This window comes from Mobula birostris, chromosome 9 (assembly GCF_030028105.1).
Source record: "Mobula birostris isolate sMobBir1 chromosome 9, sMobBir1.hap1, whole genome shotgun sequence".
In the NCBI taxonomy this organism is placed as follows: Eukaryota; Metazoa; Chordata; class Chondrichthyes; order Myliobatiformes; family Myliobatidae; genus Mobula; species Mobula birostris.
Genome location: NC_092378.1, coordinates 45796517 through 45822088, shown reverse-complemented (window position 1 = coordinate 45822088; position 25572 = coordinate 45796517). Strand labels below are relative to the sequence as shown.

The window sequence follows — 25572 nt, the reverse complement described above, 5'->3', positions numbered from 1 at the left end:
CGTCACTGTGGAAGACACTAACTTATTTCCATCTGACATAATTTACATATTATTTAATTATTTATGGTTTTATATTGCTATATTTATACTCTATTCTTGGTTGGTGCAACGGTAACGAAACCCAATTTCCCTCGGGATCAATAAAGTATCTCTGTCTGTCTGTCTATCTATCTATCTATCTATCTATCTAACAGTAGGGTGGAAGTTCCAGGTATCAGGGGTCATGGAGTGTGTGAACTAGAGAGAAGGTTCTTGGGAAATTGAAACATCTGAAGGTAGATAAGTCACCTGGACCAGATGGTGTACATCCCAGGGTACTGAAAGTGGTAGCTGAGATAAAGGCATTGTGGAGACATTAGTAATTATCTTTCAGGAATCACTAAGTTCTGGAATGGTTCCAGAAGACTGGAAAATTGCAATGTCACTACACTCTCCAAGAAGGGGGAGAAGCAGAAGAAAGGAAACTATAGGCCAGTTAGTCTGACCTCAGTAAATAGGAAGATGTTGTTGATTATTAAGGATGAGGTCTTAGGGCACTTCGAGGCACATGATAAGATAGGCTGTAATCAGCATGGTTTTCTCAAGGGAAATCTTGCCTGACAAATCTTTTGGAATTCTTTGAAGAAATAACAAGCAGGAGAATTGGTTGATGTGCACATGGATTTTCAGAAGGTCTTTGATAAAGTGCCGCACATATGGCTGTTGAACAGTCTACGAGCCCTTGGTATTACAGGAAAGATTCTAGAATGGATAAAGCAATGGATGATTGGCAGGAGGCAAAGAGTGGGAGTGAAGGGAGCCTTTTCTGGCTGGCTGCTGGTGACTAGTGATGTTCCATAGGGGTCTGTGTTGGGAACGATTCTTATTATGTTATGTCAATGATTCAGGTGATAGAATTGATGGCTTTGTTGCAAAGTTTGCAGATGATATGAAGATAAGTGAAAGGACAGGTAGTTTGGAGGAAGAAGAGCAGCTACAGAACGATTTAGACAGATTAGAAGCTTGGACAAAGAAATGGCAGATTGAATACAGTGTTGGGAAGTGTATGGTCATGCACTTTCGTAAAATAAATGAAAGGATTGATTATTTTCTAAATGGAGAGAAAATATAAAACACTGAGGCACAAAGGGACTTAGGTCTCCTTGTCAGGATTCTGTAAAGGGTAATGTGGTGAGGAAGGCAAATGCAATGTTAGCATTCATTTCAAGAGGACTAGAATATAAAAGCCAGGATGTAATGCTGAGACTTTATAAAGCCCTGTTGAAGTCTCACCTGGAGTATTGTAAGCAGTTTTGGGCCCCTTATCTTAGAAAAGATGTGCTGAAAGTGGAGAGGGTTCAAAAGAGTTTACAAAAATGATTCCAGTATTGAATGGCTTATCATAAGAAGAGTGTTTGATGGGCCTGTTGTCACTATAATTCAGAAGAATGAGGAGTGACTTAATTGAAATCTATTAAATGGTGAAAGTCCTTGATAGAGTGGATGTGGAGAGGATGTTTCCTATGGTGGGAGAGTCTAAAACCAGAAAATACAGCCTCAGAATAGAGGGGTGTACTTTTAGAATGGAGATGAGGAGGAATTTGTTTAGATAGAGTGGTGAACCTGTGTAATTCTTTGCCACAGGCAACTGTGGAGGCCAAGTGTTTATGTTTTATTTAAAGCAGAGGTTACTAGTTTCTTGATTAGTCAAGGTATGAAGGGATACAGGGAGAAGTCAGGAGATTCGGGCTGAGAGGAAAATTGGATCAACCATGATGAAATGGTAGAACAGACTCAATGGGCTAAATGGCCTAATTTTGCTCCTACATCATATGGTCTTATTTCTTATGGGTAATTTATGGTAAATTTTATGTATTGCACTGAGGTGAGGGCCTCCCCTCGGTCAGAGTTGCCCATGGCTATTGTGTCCTAGCTGCCTAGATACGCATGTCTGGGCAGTATGATATGGAGAGCAAACTGTTGCCCAATATAGCAAGCTCCCCCCTCTCCATGCATCTGATGAACCCGTAGGAACGACAGAGATCGATATAGTAGCTTTGCAGAAGTTGCCAGTCAGCATTGAACTCCATGTAGGACTGCCTTGGGGACTCCAGCTCCGGATTTTTCCCTCAGGGTTTTCTCCCGAGGCCTACCCCATGAGTGGGTATAGCCGCAAGGCAGTGGAGGTTTGAGATCAGATTTTTCCTTCTCCTAGGTGAGCTGCCAACCATGGTGATGAGCCCCATCTGCCCGCAGCGACTGGTTTTAAGGTGCTAATAACTCACCTTTGCCCCTCCTCCTGTCAGTAGAAAGCCCGGTTTCACTGGGCTTAGTCGCTAAGCTGCACATGAAGGCTAGGAGCTGGACTTTATTGACAGATGCTATTTGAGGAGCATGCCATTGGGAACATTTAATAGGTAGAGGGAGTTTGCCCCATTACCACCCCCAGCTATAACTACCTTAAGGAACCAGTATTGCACTGTTCTGTCGCCGCAAAACAGCAAACTTCACAAGATATGTCAGTGATAATAAACTTGATACTGATTCTGTGCACAAGAATTATGCAGCAGCCCTAAATTTCTCCCAGCTCTGCTGTCTGGTTGCAGGTTTACACAGGAAATGGGCAGGTAGTCAAACAGGAGCAAGGCAGCTTGTTTTTCAAGAGTGCGCTTTGCTCTACTACTATGACTAGATAAAGGCCAAGGAGAATTTCACTGCAACCCAGAAAATGGCAAGACATTCTAACACTTTGACAGGCACCGTCGGGAAATGTAACCAATTCCAGGAAAAATATTTGGCTCAGGTTATTGTGGATGTCCAACAGGAAGGTGATGTTCTTCGTCAAACAGTTCTTGTGCTACCCCTGATGCCTTCATAAAATTTGCCCAAGAGCCTCAAGCTGAGTGAGGATACTTCACTGAATTCAACTGAGTTGATGGATTTTGTGTAGGATTAACTGAGACTGAAGGATTATTTCTGCCAAATATCAAAGAAGTTGGGCAGCAACACTAAGAAAAGCCTCGTGTGTTCACTGCACGTCAGCTGCTCTGCTGCCAGGCTGATCTCCATGTTCAGACTGACTTGATTACGGAACAAAAGGAAGGAAATTTCTTCAGCAAGCACCTTCTCCAAAGTAATTGCATCAAATCATCTTTCCTGCTCTGTCTGCCTCAGCCTCATACAACAGAGAAATACATCCCACAATCACCATCAGTCTTGTTTTCAAACTACCCAGGATTGATGTTTTGATATTTGTACTGCAGCGTCTGTCTTATTTGATGTCAGTCACCAGCATTGGCATGCCTTGATGATTTGTTAGGTTTGATACAACCAGACACCCACTAACTCTATATACATTGGTTTCCATGAAAAACAATCAGAATCAGGTTTATTATCACTGGATAATGTCATGGAATTAGTTGTTTTACAGTAGCAGTACAGTGCAATACTTAAAAAGTACTATAAGTTACAGAAGTTAGTCACTATCTCTCTATGTCTACTATGTCTGTCTCTATACAGTATCTTCAATTAAATATGTAGTGCAAAGAGAGCAAATAGTGAGGTAGTGTTCCTGGGTTGGCTCATTGTTCGTTCAGAAATCTGATGGCAGAGGGGAGGAAGCTGTTCTTAAAACGCCGTGTGCACGTCTTCAGACTCCTGTAACTCCTCTCGGCTGGTAATAACGAGAAAAGAGCATGTCCTCTGTGTTGGAGGTCCTTAATGATGAGTTCAGATCATTAGATTCCAACAAAGATAGAAGTCTGAACCATGGCTTTAAACTCGCGGTACACCTAAAGGGAAAGCTATTGATGGTTGCCAGCTTGGCTTGTGGATATGTTGGATTGGATGTGAGATCTTCCCGGAAAGTTTGTCCTTCCAGGTCAAGCTACTTCAGGCACATAATTGTTAACAAGCGAGCAAATATTTCCATCTTGAAAGATTGCCTCTTAATATAATAGAAGCCTTCCTTGTGTTAATCACCAATGTGCAAGCTCGTGAGGATCTCCAATTAATTGCCTCAGTACTTCTGTTCCCAAAACTAGTTAATTTACTTATCTTAATTGGTTGTGGGTTTCAGAGTCAAGATTGGAAGATAATTAGCGAAAGAATATTATTTCAACCTTCATGAGTCTGCTATTATCACACAAATTTCCACTTTAGATTAGATTCAACTTTATTGTCATTGTGCCGAGTACAGATACAAAGCCAATGAAATGCATTTAGCATCTGACCAGAAATGCAAAGAAAAGTGTTATTTACAAAATAACTGTGAATAAAAGAAGTGCTACAGCACACAAATATAAAAGTACTGAGACAGTACAATACAGATGCAATACTGCTTAGCGCTGTGATGAGAGGTTTAGCAGGGTCACAGCCTCAGGGAAGAAGCTCCTCCTGTACCTGCTGGTGCGGGAGCGGAGGCTCCTGTAGTGCCTACCGGATGGGAGGAGAGTAAAAAGTCCATGGTTAAGGTGAGATGCATCCCTGATAATGCTTTTCGCCCTGCCCAGGCAGTGTTTATGGTAGATGTTCTCAATGGTGGGCAATTGGGTGCCGATAATCTGCTGGGCAGTTTTCACCGCACGCTGGAGTGCTTTGCGGTCCAATAGGGGACAGTTGCTATACCACACTGAGATGCAGTTGGTGAGTATGCTCTCAATGGTACAGCGTACTTTAGAATTTCAGATGTCTGATTTGTAAACTTGTGAAATCTCTTCAGTGCACCTCATGATACAATCTGACCAGTCCTGAAGCAGAATATTGATCTGAAACATCAATAATTCCACCCCAACACCCTGACAATACTGTTTGATCTGTCAGGTTTCTCCAGCAGTTTGTTGCTCTAACTGTCTGTGGTGACCTTGTATTTATTGCTACGTCAGCATCGACCATCCAGCATAAGATTATAGCGTGATCTACTTGGTAGCTGACTTACGCAATGGAGATTCCATCAGGATTTTAGCCAAGGCTAACTATGTATAAAACATGAGTACATGCCTTTGGCCAAAAGTACATTAAAAAATATGCACCAACCCTTCAGTACTTGCAGGTAAATCTGAGCCGATGAATTTGGTTCTGTTGTAGATTTCTTTTGAGTTTACTGAGGTCAGTTGTTGTAAGAGCTTCTCAATCATTCTGTCATATGAGTTGACTTCCACTGCCCAGAATCTGCTCTTGGCAAGTTTGGGGAGTTAAGAAAGAAGCCCTTGGTGAACAGGATCTTGCAACCCAAAAACCTGATAGGTGAAACACGAGATTCAGCAGCTACTGGAAATCTTGAACAATAGGCACAAAGTGCTGGCAGAACTCAGCAGGTCAGACAGCATCTATGGAAAAGAATAAATGGGAAACATTTCAGGCTGGGACCCTCTATCAGCACGTGATAAGCTTTTGGGCACCTTGTATTTCTCTGTGACGGCATGATACATTTATTTCTGATAGTAATCTCGTGCTGTTTTTATTGCATTACTGATGCTATATAAATGCAGTTTGTTACTGTTATTTATGAATTTAGCCCCCTGGCATCAGAAGAAAAAGGAAATTTCAATATTACATTTTCAGTAGGGAAATAGAAATTCATCAATGCATGAACATTCCTCAACACACAAAATGGGTGTTATGTTTATTTGCAGTTGGCTGGTGTAATGTTAATGTCTAAGAACAGAGGTATGAATGTCTGATTTGCTACAAATTTGTCACAATTGTGTCCTTTGCTAAGATTGTAACTAATGTTAAAAGTCTCTGCCATTCTAAGGATATGAAAAGCTAGTCTCACACTCTCTTCTACCTGTGGCCAGTGGTTGGAACTTGGCCTGTGTAGTGTCTGTATCAGGAGCCACGGGCCTTTCACTGGCTTTCCTTTCCTCTGTTGGAGCCAAAGGAGTGGTGTCGGATCGTTCCAAACATCCACCGGCAATTGTGAACATTCTCTTTCCTGGTAACTTATCTCAATGACTATAGTCCAGAAACACATCCACTGTGATAAGTTCTTTAACAGGTTAGCAATGAAATATATCAACACTTGCCTGAGGAGCAACTTGGACCTGAGGTCAACAATAGATGCCATTTCATTGTCTCTTCACTCAACACTGGAACATATAGACAGCAAAGGTGTGTACATTAGGGTGGTTTTCATTGACTACAGCTTTACTTCCAACACTGCCATCCCCTCAAAACTAATCAATAAATTCCAAGAACTTGGCCTCAGTAGCTCATTATGCAATTGGATCTTTAATTTCCTCACTTGCAGACCCCAATCAATTGGATTGGTAACAACATCTCCTCCACAATCAACATCAGCACAGGTGCACCACAGGGCTGTGTGCTTAGCACCCTGCTCCACTTACTTTTTATCTATGACTGTGAGGCTAAGCACAGCTCCATTGTCATATTTATGTTTGTTGATGACACCACTGTTGTTGGCTGAATCAAAGGTGCTGATGAATCAGCACAAAAGAGGGAGATTGAAAATCTGGCTGAATGGTGCCGCAACAACAACTCACTCAACATCAGCAAAACTAAGGAGCTGAGGAAACCGGAGGCCCATGGCCAGTCCTCATCAGGAGATCAGAGGTGGATAAGATCAATAACTTTAAATTACTTGGTATTATCATTTCCGAGGATCTGTCTTGGATCCAGCACATAAGTGTCATTACAAAGAAGGCACAACTTCATCACAGTGGATGTGTTGCTGGACAATAGTCATTGAGATAAGTTACCAGGAAAGAGAATGTTCACAATTGCCGGGGATGTTTGGAATGATCTGATACCACTCCTTTGGCTCCAACAGAGGAAAGGAAAGCCAGCGAAAGGCTTGTGCCTCCTGGTACAGACACTATACAGGCCAACCTGTCCTAAGTAAACCTGTACTTAGAAGTTTGCAAGGATTCATTATGACATCTAAAACTTTGACAAACAAGTATAGATGTACGGTGGAGAGTATCCTGGCTGATTGCATCACAGCCTGGTATGGAAATACCAATGCCCTAGAACAGAGACGCCTACAAAAATTAGTGGATACAGCCCAGTCAGTCACAAGTTAACCCACACCACTATTGACCAGATCTGCACAGAGCACTGTTGCAGGAAAGCAGCATCCATCATCAAGAACCCTCACCATTCCAGCCATGCACACTTCTTGTTGCTGCCATCATGAAGGAGGTACAGGAGCCTTGGGTCCCACATTCCTCCAGCTTCCGGAACAGTTATTACCCCTCAACTATCAGGCTCCTGAACTAACATGGGCAACTTCACTCACCCCAACACGGAACTGACTCCATTACCCTTGGACTCACTTTCAAGGAGTCTACAACTCATGTTCCCAATATTTATTTATTAATTATTATAATTTTCGTTTTTCTTGTATTTCACAATTTGTTTTACACATTGGTTGTGTGCAGATTTTCATTGACTCTTCTGTGTTTATTTGTATTTACTGTGAATGCCTGCAAGAAAATGAATCTCTGGGTGATATGAGACATATATGTACTTTACTTTGAATTTTGATAAACCAATAGTGTTATGAATGCTTTCAGTACTGTTGTGCAGACAGGGATGCCTACTCTCGCTTTCTTCTGGTTTAAAGGGAGGAAGTGGTTCTAAGAAAGAGAAATAAAGAACCATGAGGAAAGGAGTTGAATTCATAAAAGAAGTGAGTAAGAGACTGAACATGAATAGAAAATATTGTAGGGGAAATGTAGACTTTTCTCTATGATGTATATGATAGCCATAGGTTGTCATGTTAGTGTGCTGTTATTGTAAAGTAGCTCATAACACAACATTCAAATGCTCAGAAACGTTTTTCTTTGACACAAGTCAGATGATTACATGTACAGGTGTCCCTCGCTTTATGAAATTTTGATTTATACCACTTCACTTTTACAAAAGACTTGCATTAATACCTGTTTTCGCTAACGGAAAGAAATCCGAAGTGGATTTTCGCTTTTACGAGAAAAGGCACCCGCTTTAAACTTGAGCTCACCACAAGAAAGGCTAAAACAACAGGAATTCTGCAGATGCTGGAAATTCAAGCAACACACATAAAAGTTGCTGGTGAACGCAGCAGGCCAGGCAGCATCTCTAGGAAGAGGTGAAAGACTACCATGACCGTGAAGCCTTGCGCGGGCAGGTGTGTGCACATGCGTGTACGTGCCGATTTTTTTTCTACAAATCAGTTTTGGCTAAATCTTCCCAGTTCTGTTAAGTGAAACTACACTGTACATACATTATTTCTACTTTATATAGGCTGTGTATTTATCATATCATTCCTGCTTTTACTATATGTTAGTGTTATTTTAGGTTTTTTGTGCTATTTGGTATGATTTGGTAGGTTACTTTTTGGGTCTGGGAACGCTGAAAAATTCTTCCCATGTAAGTTAATGGTAATTGCTTCTTCGCTTTACGCTATTTCGGCTTATGAAAGCGGGGGGAAAGCTGTATTCCCAGCTTTGCATTCATCTTCCTGCTGTATTCTGACTGGGAGTCCTCTTGTTTGCAAAGAAATCTCGTCACTGAAAGGCTGTGTGGCAAACTTTGTGTGTTGTGGTCTGGAGTTTTGCCCACATTGGTTCATAAATAGGATTAAGGTTGGCATATTTGTTTACAGAGTTGTTCGCTTGCACTATGACTTTCACTGATACCCAGTTGAATTTGTGCTCCTCTCGACTTTCGTGGGAAGAGACTAGGGAGAGTTGGTCACGCCGCTTTACAGCCAGTTGATGTTCATGGATCCTTGTGGATCCTTTTCTCCCAGTCTGGTTGACATAGCATTCTCTGGCTGTAAAGCAGCATGACTAACTCTCCCTAGTCTCTACCCATGGAGATCGAAGGGGGCACAAATTTGACTGGGTATCAGTGAAAGTCCTGGCACAAATGAACACATGGCATGCAGGAAAATTCCTAGAAGCATAGTTTTCTGCAAACAATTCTGTAAACAAATCTGTAGACCTTAATCCTATTTATGAGCTGAAGCGGACAAAATTCCAGGCCACAATGCATGAAGTTCACCACACAGTCTATCACTGATGAGATTTCCTCCTCACATCACAATTCAGTTTCTGAAATAACATTGAATCAGCTGATTGAAAAGTATATAAAGGCCAAGCATTCAGAAGACACGCTACAGTTAACAGCGCACTGATGATATCTCCTCGTATGGTGATGAAACATTTGCAAGTAAATTACCAACTCAACCCAGTTATCAACCACCCGAGCTACCCACCTTCTGAACGATTTCCAGCAGCATTATTTTTCCCAGCCACTCCTTTAAAGGGCCAGCCAGCCGCTCTGCTTACAGCACCAGCTCTAAGTATGGGGTTCAATTCCCACCACTGTCTGCAAGGAATTTGTACATTGTCCCTGTGACTGTGTGCGTTTTCTCCGGGTGCTCCAGTTTCCTCTTGCATTCCAAAGATATCTGGGTTAGGGTTATTAAGTTGTGGGCATGCAATACTGGTGCCAGAAGCACAGCGACACTAGTGAGTTGCCCCATCACATTCCCGACACCAGTGGCATATTTTACCGTATGTTTCAATGTACCTATGACAGAGAAAGCTAAACTTTATCATCTTTATTGTGTACCTCAATTTTTTCTCTGTCTCTCACTCATGCTCCCTCTAATAGAGGGTGTTCACAGCCATTGGGAACTGCGCTGCCTTCCTCTCCAGCATTTACTGGTGCTGGGAGTACGCCTACGGAATTCCATCTTCTCCAACATTTTACATACAAACGGGTGCAATAACCTGATGTAGTGGCCTTTCCTAGATATTTACTAACTTTTGATTTTACTCTGTATCCTCCTTAAACATAAAACATCCATTAGATTCTCTGATAAAAGAAACACAGCAAAACTGAAGCAGGTACAAATCCAGAAAAGATATGAATATTGGATAACGTTGAGCAGTGTACGTAACGAGAGAGAAGAGTGCAAAGTAGTTCAAGGGTAAGTTGTACATATGTATAAATCTTGTGAAGTGCCAGGGTTAAAAGAGCATCCAGTAAAGCATGTGGGATTAAGAGTTTAGTAACAGAGGCATAGATGAGAAAAGCAACGAGTTTGTATTGAACTTCATAAGAGACTAGCTCTACCATTCTGAGAGTATTGCATCAAATTCTGGTCACTGCACCTCTGCAGAGACGTGAAAGTCAGCAAGAGGGTGCAGAAGAAATTGACTGGAATGGTGTAAAGTATAAAGTTAATTCAGCAGTACGTTACAGGAGACCGTTATTGGCCAATCAGCTGCTATAAACATATCCTCCTTATTTCCCAGAAGCCTTGAAACTTGTTATCCATCACATGCCCATCAAATCCCATTTTCATTGTTTTTGCTGTTATCCTATACTAAACAGTGAGTTTAGAGCAGCTAACTAAAGTTCCAGCATGTCATTGGGATGTGAGAGAGAGCTGGAGCACCTGGGTGTGAGGGAGTAAATGCAAACTCCTTACAGACAGTGCCTGTGGTCAGGATTGAACCCAGATCCCTATAGTAATGAGTTTGAAATATAGAACTCAATGCCTGTTGACTTCTTAAGGTGAAAATGGATAGCTGCTTGAGGGAAACTAACATGGTGATATACTGTATGTAGCTGGGAAAGAGACTGGATAGAATTCTGTGCAGGGGGCTGGCATGAGCTTGATGGGCAGATTGGTTTGCTGTGCCGAAAGAATTTTATTATTTTGTATCCTTGCCTCAGAATGTCAAAATTCTGAGAGGTATCAGTCTTTGGATATACTTGATATAATTGAAATACCGACACATCTTTTCTCCCAAGCACTGAAAATCCTGCTGATTCAAAATGTTTGTAATTTCCAGCTGGTATTGTGCAAGGGAAATAAGCCAAGCCATTGAGGCAGCAGATCTCGGTGCTAATAAGACCAACGCTTTTGTTATTGCCCACATTGCAGGATCCTGCCCCACTTTAAGTGAAATCCCATCCCTGTCTGCTTTCAGCCAAGCTTCTGAGAGCAAGATTAAACCTCCCCAAATGTTTTCAAACCTCACGACCTTATGAAATCTTTCTCATGGTTCAAAGGCCCCACGACATACTGCCGTGAGCTCTCCTCAATCTTCCTCCACGCTCCCAGTTGCGGTTCTGATGTGCTTTGGGTTATCATTAATTTTAACATGTGTTTCGGGCTCTGGAGGGGAAAATGCAATTTGATTAGATCGATGGTCCTACCATTCATTCACCAAGTGGATCCAGGTGCAGCCTCTCAAGCATAACTGAGATGCCGGTGCTGGCTAGGTGCACATAGCTCACTAAATTATGTATTACTGATGCTCAGACATTGCATGAAACCTTGATTTGTAATGCTTTGTGGCTGGAAAGGTCACCAGTGGCCTTTGTTTTCCTTGCTCATCATCATTCTCTGTCAAGATTATTGTAACCTCCACCGAGAGGGTGTTTTTATTGAATTCACTGAAAGATCAGGCCACTTTAGATTCCCTGGAAACTTCGGTTGCGTAAGTAACCACCTATCTTCGTGCACAGCCTGTGAACAAAGCGGTCACCCTTTTCCTTGTGACTGTGCACCTGGGAAGCGATGCAGTGGTCTTTGTTGAGGTTCATCCCGAGCAGTTGTGCCACACAGGATTCTGGTCTATAGACTGTACCGAGGCAAACGTTGGCCACTAGCAAGAGACATTTCAGTCTGCCTGAAACTTGTTGGTCTTCCAGTGTAAGGAAGTGTCAGTGTGTGCCTGCATATTGCTTGCTGCAGGAGTACACGCTGAGGACTCCCATCTTTGTGGGGGAGTCCAGGACTAGACTGGACTCAGAATAGAAGGACACCCTTCCAGGACAGAGATGAGGATAAATTTCTTTAGAGGGTGGTGAATCTGTGGAAGCCATGTTAATTGGGTATATTTAAAGCAGAAGTTGATAGGTTCTTGATTAGTAAGGGTGTCAAAGGTTACGGGAGAAGGCAGCAGAATGGGGTTGAGAGGTATAATAAATCAGGCATGATTGAATGGTAGGGCAGGCTTGATGGGCTGAATAGCTTCATTCTGCCCCTATGTCTTATGGTCCATGTCGGTTGACTCTTCACAAATTCCCATAAATACCAAATTCCGCTTATTTTACCTGCAACGAATTATTTTTGACATACCCATCAACTTGTCCCATCTCTGACCAACCCATTTGGTTTTTTCCATCCATCTACATGGGTCAACTTACAGTGACCAAATAATCTACTGGCATGCTTTTGAGATACAGGAGGGAACTGTAGTACAAGAAGGAAACATGATCACTGTAAATGTGCAGACTTCCAACCGATTGCACAGGAGTTTGTGATGGAAGGTGCAAGACAACAGCACTGCTGTTCTGCAGTTACGGATGTTCTGTAAGTTCTCAAAGGGTAGACTAAGAGTCAAATCTGGGGATAGATGATCATTTCCGAGATGAATGTGCAGAGGCAAGAGTGGCTTTGTTCAACATGGTGGATCTGGAAATCATGTAATAAAAATTGTTGAAGTGAACAACAGTTCCACCCCCGCACCCCACCCCTGGAAGTCTCCTTAAAATAAAGGCAGATATTCTGGAGTTTCTTATTTATCTCTCGGCATGTTGATTGTTTGCAGAATGATGTCATTGTTGCACAGGAACATTCCCTGACGTGGAGATGGTTGATGAAGTCAAATTCAAACTGGGGAAATATTTTAAACCTCAAATCTTGTGAATTCTTACTTCCTGTAATATAATTTGCAAACTTCTCAGTTTATCTCTGGGCGGTGGCGGGAGATATGATGTGATTACTAGAAGGTCAGAACAGAAATGACAAAAGTGCACAGTTGTGCGAGAAATGGTGAAGTTAGTATTGCAGAAGCAGGTGTTTGTTACGCTTCCTTCTTTTGCTTGCTCTAATCTGCAATTGTGGAATAGTTTTCTTTCAGCTTTATCCCAGTTAACAAATCCAAAAGAATTCTCCCACTCTGAAGCACTTAACCTTCAAGACATCAAAAGTTTGAGTGAACGCAATCTAGCAGGTTTGAATTCATTGTCTTCTGATTGAGAGAGTTGCAGCTCAGTTCTAGGTGGTTTGAAATAGAGATTTCTTTGACAATTTGAAACTGCCAGTCATACTAATGAGCTTCTCTGTATCCTTGGCCAGACCATAACCATTTCTTCATCTTTTTGCCATCGCATACTTCACTGCCCCACCCTCCCCCCATAAACTCATCTGAGGTAATTTGTCTTTGATGGTTGACTGGGGCTGATTCATAAAACACTTTACAAATAATGACGCTGTCAGCAACCAACCTGGCCTGAATTCACACCTTTATATTTACATTTAATTAGCCACAGTTTGAGGGTAATGGCAACTTTTATTGTGCATCCTCTGAGACAAACTGTGTACAACTCTGAAATAAAGCAACGTAAATCCAACAAGAACTCTTTTACTTTTATACTATCCCTCAAAAGAGCACGCTGAACTTCTAAAAACAATGCAAATACATCACTGGCAGTGCATTTAAGGACGTGCACGCCACAGTGTCTAATTAAAGATGTCTGCAATTTAAAAGCACTTGTGTTTGGTATGCCTGTGTAGAATTATATCCTCTCGTGTTAAAGTCCAGATGCGCCTTTAATCTAGAGGCCCGGCTCCAGAAAGCAGATGGAGATCAGTGCCATTGGAAACATGATGATCTGAGTGTGGTACTTAGCCCTTGACAAGAACACAACGGTTAAACTTAAGAAAGCAAAGGTATGGTGCCCCTTCATACTTTCCTTCCTGTCTCATTAGATTGTACCATTTGCACCTTATCCTTTAATTAATTTCAGTCCTGAAAGCTCTAATATCCCAAATATTCAGGTTTATACCAGAGTGGATTTACCTGGGAATGTTGACTATGTTTCTTTCTTCACAGATGCTGCATGAACTACTAAGTATTTCCTGTACTACTTGTTTTTACTTTGGATTTGCAGCACCTGCAGTTTTTTTTAATGCTTTTCAGTGTAGGGAATTGTCTTTGAGGCTTGTGGTCTTATTGAACTCAGTGCATCCTAAATTTAATACTATTTCGAGGGAGGGATTGTTGAAAGTCCAAAATTATATTTAAAATGTTGTCATTGCACAGGTAGAAAGTAGGATGATAAGGTTGGATGCTGTGGATAGAAATTTGATTGGCTGGGCAGTGGAACCTCACAGGCTGTCAAAACAACTGTACTTCTTGAGTTGAGCTAAGGGTTAAACATTTAAAAATGCACAGCTGATCGTCAAAGGAAAGCTAGATGTGTTTGCATAAATTTTTGCCTTTCATTATTTAAGGAAGGCAATGACCCGTTCATTTCAAACAGGTTGACAGCTGCTTGAAACAGCAGATGGAGGCATTTAATCTGAACATGCGAGTGCTTGTATCTAAATTACTGTACAATGTAATTCCAGTGTCTGAGCAATTGGTGTATTTCAGATGCCGTATCTCAAGTAATGTAATAATATTTTGCTGATCAATGCTAATTATATTGTTGCATCATGACCAACTAGAGATTGCCCTAAGAAGCTTCCTCTACAGTGCATTCAGAATTGACATCCCTTTAGAACAGAGATGAGGATTTTTTTTAGCCAGACAGTGAGTGCTGAATCTGTGGAATTGTCTCAGACAGCTTGGAGGTCAAAGTCACTGGGTTTTTTAAATTGGAGATTGATAGGCTCTTGATTAGTAAGGGAGTTAAAGGTTATGGGGAAAAGGCAGGAGAATGGGGTTGAAAGGGTCAGCCATGATGAAATAGTAAAGCAGATTCGATGGGCTGAATGGTCTTCTGGACCACAGAAATCCTCCGATCTTTTATAACAGCTGTATGCCATATTGTCTCTGATAAAATTTGTAGGATTTTCCATACATTTTTTTTTTTGCAATAACCTGGAGCAGCTTACTCAGAATTGAAGTTCCAGCAGATGTGTGTCAAGCTGCTGCTTAGCCACTCAGATGGGATATGAAGCAAGGCTAGGGATAGAAGAGACTGCAGATGTTACAATCTCTAGTGAGAAACAAACCTTCGTTCGAACTTTTGAGTCAGGCAGCATTTGTAGAAGCAGAGGGATGATCAGCTCGTCAGGTTCACCATTCACGCAGCAATCCCATTCCCCCACTAATTTCCCCTGTAGCTTACTCTTCTCCCCTTCCCACACAAAATGCTGGAGGAACTCAGCAGACCAATACCAGCATCTGCAGATTGGCCTGCTGAGTTCCTCCAGCATTTTGCATGTGTAGCTCGGATTTCCAGCATCTTCAGATTTTCTCTTCTCCCTTTCCCACTTATTTTACCATCCACTTTTCCAAAGTGGTCAGTTAACCTACCAACCGGCATGTCGTTGGGATGTGAGAGGAAATTGCCAGCCGGAGGGAATAAGCAGGGGAGTTACCCAATGCACCTGAAAGTGGCTGAAAAGTTCTTAATGTTGTGAAGTTGTGAAAAACTCTGTATAAATTTAAAACTGTTTTCTTTTCTGCTAATTATTTCTTGTTTTCTTTTGATAACAAAGAATTTGGGCACTATGTTCTCACTGTTTAGATAATGATTTTTCAATCTGAGATTGATGGCATGAAAGTCTTTTCTGTTTACTATCTGCAAGTCTTCAATGCAAAGTGAGTTTGTGGCAATTATAACACCCTAGTGAGAGTGGTACAGTTCTTAATCCTGGGCTAATTAGCAACTAAACAAGCAGTCTCACTCACTTAGGCCAAAGACTGTGGGGAAGATAAAAATACTACACAAATGTACTGAAGTGATGCTCTTAAAAAGAACAAGGCTCTCTACAAGATTCGTTGAGTTCCAGCTTTGGGTGTTGAATACTATACCTGCTCTGGAGTGCCCAGTGTTGGCACTGTACACCTGAGATACAAAGCAGTCTGTTTCTGGGGCTCGTTTTGTATGATTTGGGTAAATTTATATTGAGTGCATATTAAGAATGAAAGATTAATCTAACTGTTGAATCAAACAACAGTTTCCATCTTTATTGTTTTGGTTGCTCACAGATGGTGAGCTGTTTCAGCTTCTTGGCTGTTGAAATCAGCTTTTAAAAACTACTACGTTTCTAACCTTTGAGCAGATACTCGCACAGTGTACACTAAGCCAACTTCAGTTTGTTCTTCTGGTTATATACATTTATAAACTACTGTGCGTGACATTGAGCTCTCCTAAGGTGTGTCACAGCCAACGAAGCAGTTTTGTAGGTTAGTTACTAGTGAACTGTGTGAAGCAAAGCAATTTGTACCCAGCATGAATAACGTGCAGGAACGAACAGACAGGAAATGAATACCAGCTGGGTGATAATATTAGATGGCATTTGGGGGAGATTGGTATATCCATTCTTCAGTGCAGTGGGACCTTTGAATAAGGCGATGGGGTTCTGGTTTCACACCTTTTTTCACATTATAGCTCTTCACGCCTTTGGCAGTGCAGCACTCTCTCAAGACTGGACTTGGAATGTCAGCCTCCGGTCTTGGCTTTGTCCCCATGGCATCGTACCTCATAGGCACAGTTGCTACTGGGCTGCATTGAATATATTGTTTTGTGTGCATCTGATGCATCCTGTAGCTGTGAAATTTGCGAGCTCCATTCTGCCGTGGTGTTGCGTTGGCTAACCTTGGCCAGTCTAATGGTTCTCAGACACGGGGCACATGGCATACAACTGGAAACCTGAAAATGGGTGAGCAGTGGGTGGCAGCAAAGATCAGGATGCCCTGTTTTCTCATGAATCATAGACTGAGGGGAAGAAAGGCTGTTGAGTGTGCTGGGTCTGCTTCCCACATCGTCTTGGGCTTCGTGCTGTTGAATTCTGCATCAGTGGGCACTTGTTGTGTAGGTGTAAAGTAATTGATCTGAGTTTTTTCTCTCTCCATGGATGCTGCCTGACCTTTTATTTTTATTTCAAAATATCGTTTGAGTGTCTCAATGATTCCAGTAGGCATCTTCCATCTGGTTGTGTGGCACGGTAACACACGACCTTAAAAGGCTTTTACACTATTTTACATTCATTCGCGAAGGTAACTGTGGATTTGCTAGAATTTCTCCTCCTTCCTTCCTTCTGCTCCTTCACTTCCTTGTTGGGCAAATTTCCCTGGAAAATTCCATGCCCTGCTGAGATGCAGAATATGGATGGAAGATGCCCCAACGTGATCTAGAAGGGGCAACACAGCAAGTGCTGGAGGAACTCAGCAGGCCAGGGAGCATCTGTGGAAGGAAATGGACAATTGAAGTTTTAGGTTGAGCCCTTTCATCTAGACTGGGTGCTGCCACTCGCTGCCTTGAGTCCAGTCGTTAGAAGCGAGAAGTGGAGTTTCCAGGGGCAGTTTGTCTTGCATTCCTATATTCTCTCAAAGCTGCCATAATAAAGCTGTCATAAGCTGCTTATAGTAACTCATAAAGACGAGGAAGTCTGCGGATGCTGGAAATCCAAAGCAGCATACACAAAATGCTGGAAGAAATCAGCAGATCAGGCAGTATCTATGAGAATGAACAAACAGTCAACATCTTGGCCAGAGTTCCTTCTTCAAGTCTGGAAAGGAAGAAGGAAGATGCCAGAATAAAAAGGTGGGGGAGGGCAAGGAGGATAGCTGGAAGGTGATAGGTGAAGCTGGATGGGCAGGAAAGATAAAGGGCTGGAGAGGAAGGAATCTGATAGGTGAGAAGAGTGGACCATAGGAGAAAGGGAAGGAGGAGGGGAACCAGGGGGAGGTGATAGGCACACGAGAAAAGGTAAGAGGCCAGAGTGTGGAATAGAAGAAGAAGGGAGGGGGAGTAATTTTTTTTTACCAGATGTGGAAATAGATGTTTGTGCCATCAGGTTGGAGGCTACCCTGATGGAATACAAGGCCTTGTAGTAACTAATGGCTTCCATCTTGTACCCACTGTAAGAATAAATGAGAATGGTGGCCCAAGTAGTACTCTGCATGAGACTCTTTGAGGATCTAATGTTTGTTATTTGACTGAAGAGCAGAACCCGTTTCTGTACAGGATGTGAACAGAAATATTGTAAACCCATAAGATTGCTGAGTGCACATCAGGTTTTAATGATTTTTTTAGAGAGAGGGAATATTTATATTAGAGAGAGGGAATATTTATATTTCACCTACCAGAAAATCCTGGAGCCTCCTGAAGCAAGGCATAGCTGTTATGCTTTGTAACTCCAAAATATTAAACTGATTTAATGGAAAAGACAGGAGTCCAAAGTGTGAGGCATCCACGTATCATGTGGTAGCATCATGACTGTTGCAATTCACTGATTTTTACATATATTCTGCAATGGATTATTTAAATCAAGAACGATTAATCAACAATATATTTACAAGATTACTCAAATGTTATTGAAATAATAAATACACAACAATAGCCACCAAAGTCAAAGTGCCTCATAAAATTTCCTAAATTTGTTGGTTATATTTGAAGTAGCTTTTTGTTTATTTTTCATTTTCTGCCTTTATTAGTTTAATTTACCCAAAGAATTACCTTAGAACTACAGCAAAGACCTAACATTCAATGGTTTACTCTTCCATCCATGAAGGTGCTGAGCTTAGAACAACAGTAGCAGTTTGAATGATTCCATGAAAGGACATTGTGTGCCATACAAGTGTCCATTACCATGCAATCCTTTTGCATAGGAGGCCCAAGGCCTATGACCAATAGAATCACCGGTAAGAATTTAGCAAACTCAAAGTCCATCCCTCTCGTCACTCTGCTGTCAAAGTAAATTTATTATCAAAATACATATATGTCACCATATACAGCCCTGAGATTCATTTTCTTGTGGGCATACTCAATAAATCCATAGAATAATAACCATCACCGAATCAATGAAAGACTTCACCAACTTGGGTGTTAAACCAGAGTACAAAAGATAAGAAACTGCAAATACAAAAGGAAAGAAGTAATGACAATAAATAAGTAAGCAATGAATATAGAGAACATCAGATGAACAGTCCTTGAAAGTGAGTCCATTGATTGTGGAAACATTTCAATGAAGAGGCAAGTGAAGTTGAGTGAAGTTATCCTCTTTGGTTCAAGAGCCTGATGGCTGAGGGGTAATAACTGTTCCTGAACCTGTTGGATAATCCTGAGGTTCTTGTACCTTCTTCCTGATGGCAGCAGTGAGCAGAGAGCATGTGCTGGGTGGTGGGGTCCCTGGTGACGGATGATGTTTCTCTGCGGCAGCATTTCATGTAGATGTGCTCAATGGTGGGGAGGGCTTTACCCATGAAGGACTGGGCCGTATCCACCACTTTTTGTAGGATTTTCCATTCAAATTCAGCTCTCTTGTGTCTCCAGCAGAGGGCAAGTGTATGTTGTCGGCCCAGGTTCTGGCCCACTGTACAGGAGTTGGGTTGAGATACATGTTGGAAAAGGATGTTGAGGGTAGTGACAGGTTACAGTTGACTGCTGGATGGGTGTGAGATTGGGTTGCTGTCAGGGATAGGGATTATGCCAGTAGTCTGCTGTAAATGGAGGTGAGATGTACTCCCTGGACTTTTGGACTGTTGAGTCAAGCTTCCCTTAATCTGCACAGAATTGGGCGTCGTGCAATATAGCAAGGAGCTGCAGGCACTAAAAATCAGGTGTAAAAATGAAAAATGCCAGAGGTCTGAGAACATCTATGTTGAGGGTAACAGGGTCAACGTTTCAGATCAATGACTGATTGATCTGTAGTAAGTGTTATGGAGCAGCAAGCCTGCCTAATTGGCGCCAGAAGTGTTGCGACGCGTGCTGGCTATGCCCGGCACAATCTTCAGACTCTTCAGTCATTGATGCAAAACGACACTTTTCACTGTATGTTTTGATACGTGTGTGACAAATAAAACGAATCGCTAACTTTGACCTGAATCATCGCCCAAGCTGCTGAATTCATCCAACTTCATCTCTTTTTATTTCTGAAGTGTATTGTGAATGCCTACCTCTGAGCACAAATGAATAGACGTCATGGAAATGGTACCTGCAATTGCACACATCAAGGTTCCTCCCCAGCTTTGCATGTTCTTGGATGAAAGAAGATTATAGTTTTGGTAGCCCGCACAGTAAATCACTAGCCATAGGTTGATTTTCTCATGGATATTAATTAATTGTATCCATCAGAATGGTTTCATAGACATTCACTTCCTTGTCACTTCCTGAAATAGAAATTTAAAATATTGGTATGTTACCTCTACAACACAGTGCGGCATGCAATTTCACAAGTTGATTGTAATGACTGTCTATGCTGAGCATGTGCACTAAGGTTGTCCATTCAAGAAAATGTATTTGTGTTTGTCTACCTTGAAATTACGTGGTTATTTTTCCATTTTTATAAACAGAATGTACAAAATCCAGCATTAAAAAAAATATATATATCCTGCGGAACAGATTTGCTTTCTGTGCTTCATGAAACAAAATTGGAAACCTAATTATGGAACAGCATGTTCCCAATTTCGGCGCACTCAGACAACACAGCGAATCTGCCCACTTCCCCCGAGGTTATGAGAAATGATGAGCAGTGAAGGGATCTGAATAATACAAAATTGTATGTACTGCAAATCATTAGCTCTCCTTCTGTGTTTAATACTGGTGAAGTGTAAGGCCCCCAGTTTCAATTTATCCTTCTCTAGCAATTTGATGCTTCTACGGATGTAAATTTTGTCACGATATTCATGGATTAAAAACATCAATAAATGCATTTTAATGGTCCCTTCACCCATTCCTGTACTCACCATTACAGAGACCAATTGCTCCCCTTTATAACACCATTCCACGTACGTTGGCCTAAATCTGTCTAAAAATGCAATTTACTCATTTTAATTCCCTATCCCTTTATCTCACAGTTATAATTTAACTGGCAGTAAGGTATCAGTTTCTGCTTTACTCATTCCCTTGTCTATCCCCTCTTGCTGTCATTTGAAGTGCATTCAGTTTTCATTTTGTTAGAAACGTGACTGCTAATGAGCTCACTGCAAGCTGCCACAGAAATTATAAATTGTAGAAAGCACCAGGAGATCCCAGTAATGTGTCAAAGAGCAATCCCTGTAATTATGAACTTGTTCTGGCATCATTTCCACACAGTCACTCAACACTTTCTCTTTGGTGAGACCCAGTCGTTCTATAAGTGTCATGGTATTTCAGTGGATGTACAGTTCACAGTTTCTGTTGCAAGCTGGAGACCTCTCTGACAAAATCACCAAGACTGAGTCCCATTGTCTTCATCTAACCAAGCTGAACAGTTTGTGGATCTTCCTCACTCTGTACTCTGACTTGATGAAGAGTAATACACTTGTTTTTGCTAAGTCCATTCTGCGTAAGTGAAGAACGCAACAGGCAACAGACTGGAAAAGAAGCTGCACACACACAAAATAAGCAAGAGCATTGTCCCTGTCTTCTGGCAAAATAGTAGCTGTTTTTGGGCAATCATAATGAACAATGCGCTGTGAGACTCATTAGAATGATTACCATTAACACAAGTAGCCTCTTTTTTTCTTTATATAGTGAACTCACCACAATGTAATACTTGGAAAAGAGAAGAGAAATTTACATGCATATAGTGCCTTGAGCAAAGATAAATAACCCAAAACACCAACAGAATGTGAAAATAGGCCAAATGAGTCAGATGATCAGTCCCAGTTTTGGTCAGAGAGTTAGGTTTTAAGGAGGAAAGAGGTCACAAATTCGCGTGGGATGCCTGGTTCAGCTAAGAGTATGGACATCAGTGGTGAGTTGGAGAGGGGATGCAGACAATGAAGAGCAGAAGAAGAATTTTAAATTGAAAGCAGGAGACAGAGTGCAGTGAGCCAAAGTGAACTGGGTTCCAGCAGCATATTTTCAGTAAACCGCTCTATGAAAAAGTTGGAAGATGAGAAATTAGGTTGAAAGTTAGTAATGTTGAATGTTAAGAGTAATGAGTGAAGAGATCTGGGTTTAGGGGCTGTAATGGTTTCAGTGTCTCATCACTGAAACAAGTCAAAACCCTCCTCCAGCACAAGCAACTTCAGCATTGTGGCTGTTGTCATATGGCCGCTCAGTCTCCAGCAATAGTATTCAACCAGTTTTGCCAAATGTAAATTTTCCTCATGGTACTCGTGGAGCTCTATGCCATTAAAAATGACAGGGGATGTATGTCGGTTATCTTTACCAAGAGCAAGCATTTTTTTATTAGCTACAGAACTCAAATTCAGAGTTAAAGATGATTCTGCCCAATTTGTTTTCCTGAATGTTGTTGGTCACCCACTGCCAAACTCTGGAATGTAAATATTCCGAGCAAAACTAACTTAAGTTCCCCCTAGAGAAAGAAGATATCAGCTGTCGCCTTGAACAGTTAATCTTCATGTGTTGCAAATAGTTCTGCATGGCCTGACGAAGGGTCTCGGCCTGAAACGTCGACTGCACCTCTTCCTAGAGATACTGCCTGGCCTGCTGCGTTCACCAGCAACTTTTATGTGTGTTGCTTGAATTTCCAGCATCTGCAGAATTCCTGTTGTTCTGCATGGCTGTTGCTTGGGAAGTTCCAGGACTTTAACCTGGCATTGAAGAGGCAGTGAGAAGTTTGAGGGGATCCTGCAGATAGTTGTGTCCCCCATCTTAACACTTCCAAATAATGGATGTTGCAGGTTTAGAAGATTATGTCAAAAAAGCCTTTCTAAGTTGCTGGCATGCAATCTATAGATGGGACACAGTACACCAGTGACAGAGAGAGTGTTTAACCCTCTTCCCTGTCAAGCACATAAATTTATTCTGTTGTATCGCTGAACCAAGTGGAGAGCATTCCATATCTCCCTTGTCGCTGGTACAAAGGTTTTGGGGAGTCAGGAGTGATTAATGTATTTGATACAGTTTAAGCATTAAAAAGGAATCATGTGGTCAGTGGAGCAAAGTGGGGTTGAGGTAAAATCTGTGATTTTAGTGAATGTTGGAGCAAATAAGAAGGGCTGAATGGCCTGGCCCTGGCCCTGCTTGTTTTGTCTGAGAATGCTTGTATGAGCCACTTGCTTCAGGTGATGGACCTTCCACGTGTGGGCTGTGCAATTGTGTAGCCTTTGATCATTAGGGAGATGCCACTTTCATTTCCATATTTGTACAGGATGGAGATAGAGCTTAGAGACATGGGGTCATGATAGTAAACTTCCCCTCAATGTGGGATAAACTAAAGAGGTGGCCATTGACCTCAGGAAGTGGGGTAGTGCTCTTGACCTGCTTACATAGTGCTGAGGTTGAGAGGGTTGAGACCTTTATGGTCCTAGGCGTGAATATCACCAATAGCCTGCTCACCAGCACCTCTTCTTCCTCAGGTGACAAAAAATTCAGCATTCCTCCACCTTTTTATTCTGGCATCTTCCCTCTTCCTTTCCAGTCTTGAGGAAGTATCTCGGCCTGAAATGTTGACTGGTCATTTCCATGAATGCTGGCTGACCTGCTGACTTCCTCCAGCATTTTGTGTCTTTTGTATTGGATTTCCAGCAACTGTAGAGTTTGTTGTATTTAAAATTTGGCGTGTCCCCTCAATCCTCACCTTTCTTTTATATAAGATGACCCATCTGGATGTTTCATTCCTCGGTACGGCAGCTGCTATACCTGAGACCACAAGAAACTGCGGAGAGTTGTGAACGCAGCTCAGCACTTCCTGGAAGCTAGCCTCCCATCCATGGACTCCGTCTGGACTTCTTGCTACCTCAGTAAAGCGGCCACATAATCAAAGACCCCATCCTCCCCAGAAATTCTCCCTTCTCGCCCCTCCCATCAGGCCCAAGATACAAAAGCCTGAAAGTACCTTCCACCAGGTTCAAGGACAGCTTCTATGCCACTGTTATACAACTATTGAATGGTCTCCTATATGAAAGGATAAACTCTCGACTGTGCAATCGACCTTGTCATGGCCTTGCACCTTAATGTCTGACAGCACTGTACTTTCTCTGTAACTATATTAGTTTGTTCTGTATTTTGTTCCTATTTTCCCCTGTACTACTTCAAGCTGCACATGTGATGAGATGATCTGTGTAGATGGAATGGAAAGAGAAGTTTCACTGTACCTTGGTGCGTGTGACAATAATGAACCAATTCCAAATTTCACTGTTAGGCTCCAGAAAGATAAAGTAATGAGGAGAATTAAATAGTTACTGTAGCTCCGGACCACTATGTGCCAGCACCACCATTAAGATGATAATGCTACTCCTGCCTGTGTTAGATGTCCACAGGAAGTCCCAAACAGCTTAACGGCTAATTATGCAGTTGGAGGTATATTGTTATAAAGTACATGTGTTACAAAATTCTAAGATTGTGCGCAGACAGCAATCAAATAATCAGTAGATAATTTGCTTGGGAATGTGTTCGCAAAGGGATAAATTTTAACCAGAAAACCAGTAGGAGGTCCCATCATATTCGAGCAATTTCATGGGATATTTCACACACTTTTAAACAGGCAGACAATCTGTAGTTTAATATTCTAAGTACATTTATAATCAACGTATGTATACAGAATACAACTCTGAGGTTCATCCTCCTGCAGGCAGCGACGAAACGAGGGAACACCATGGAACTCGTTCAAAATCAAACACCAAACACGTGAAAAAAAAGGAACAAATAACGCAAATGGCAGAAAGCAAGCAAGCAAACAACACGCAGAATATCAGCGCCAAACCAGGAGTCCAGAAGTATTCAATTTAGCTTAGTACCGTTCAGCTCTGCTGCTGTACCAGTCTTCACCGAGCTGCCCCAGTCCTCACTGATCGCCCTGATCAAACCACTCAAAAACGGCAAAACAGAGTAACCAGACTCCAGAAATACATGCTACATGAACCTCAAGGTTCCCCAAAACAAATCCACTGCCACGAGTCTTGCTGATCGAATCCTTGCAACATGACACACGACTCCTGCACTTTCCTCCGACAGCAGCTAGCGCGAGGGAGGAGAGGACTTGTCAAACACAGGTAGGCAGCGCCGAACACCCACCCATACTCCACTCTCGTCTTCGTCAACTTCCACCTTGCTCAAAGCCTCAATCGGAGAGCCGCGTCCATGCCACTAGGGCGCACACTCTGTGCCCAACCTCATCAAACTCCCTTGGGGATACCAAAGCGCCAGATCGCTCAATCAGCCCAAAAAGACACCATCAAAATGTAAATCACAGGTTCTAATCACACACAGCTTAGTAGTAGAATCACATTTGAAAAAAGTAAAAGAAGTAGTTTTGTGAACTGTCTGCAAGACGTTGTCGTTGGTCAAGTTGTTCGCAGGTACCATCTTACATTTCTATCTCATCCAACCCAAGGACATCCTCATTGGAGCATCCTCCAGCATGGATGCTACTTCATTTCTGAAGTTGTCTTAGACTTGCTCATGCCATTTCTGCGCACAGCAACCAACACTGCGTCCATCCCTCTAGTATGCCATCAGTCACCATGTGTTACGGCCCCTGTACCTTATTCGCTTCACGTTGCCCATTGAATAAAATATTAAAATCTCATTTTAATATAAAAATGGAAGTTAAAGAAGGCTAAAATGATTGATTTAATCTTATTCAATCAAAATCTCTGCACATCTAATTAAATAGTGAAACACTTTGGGGGAAAAAAATCAGTAGAAAATTGATTCTTCGGGGTGTTGACGTTGGAACATGGAGGATGAGAGATGTACTGGGAAACATGA

At 41.9% G+C, this 25572-nt stretch overlaps 1 protein-coding gene across 11 annotated transcripts in view; it reads left to right on the top strand.

Moving 5' to 3' along the window:
- Positions 1–25572, top strand: part of nrcama (neuronal cell adhesion molecule a) — a 421555-nt gene that overhangs the window by 168676 nt on the left and 227307 nt on the right. Inside the window, exon 1 of one of the 11 annotated variants that reach the window (XM_072267967.1) lies at positions 13632–13681. The exons of the other annotated variants lie outside the window; for them this stretch is intronic. The gene's annotated coding sequence lies outside the window, so the exon portion shown is untranslated. Of the gene's footprint in view, positions 1–13631; positions 13682–25572 lie in introns of those variants that run through there. 11 annotated transcript variants of the gene reach the window in all.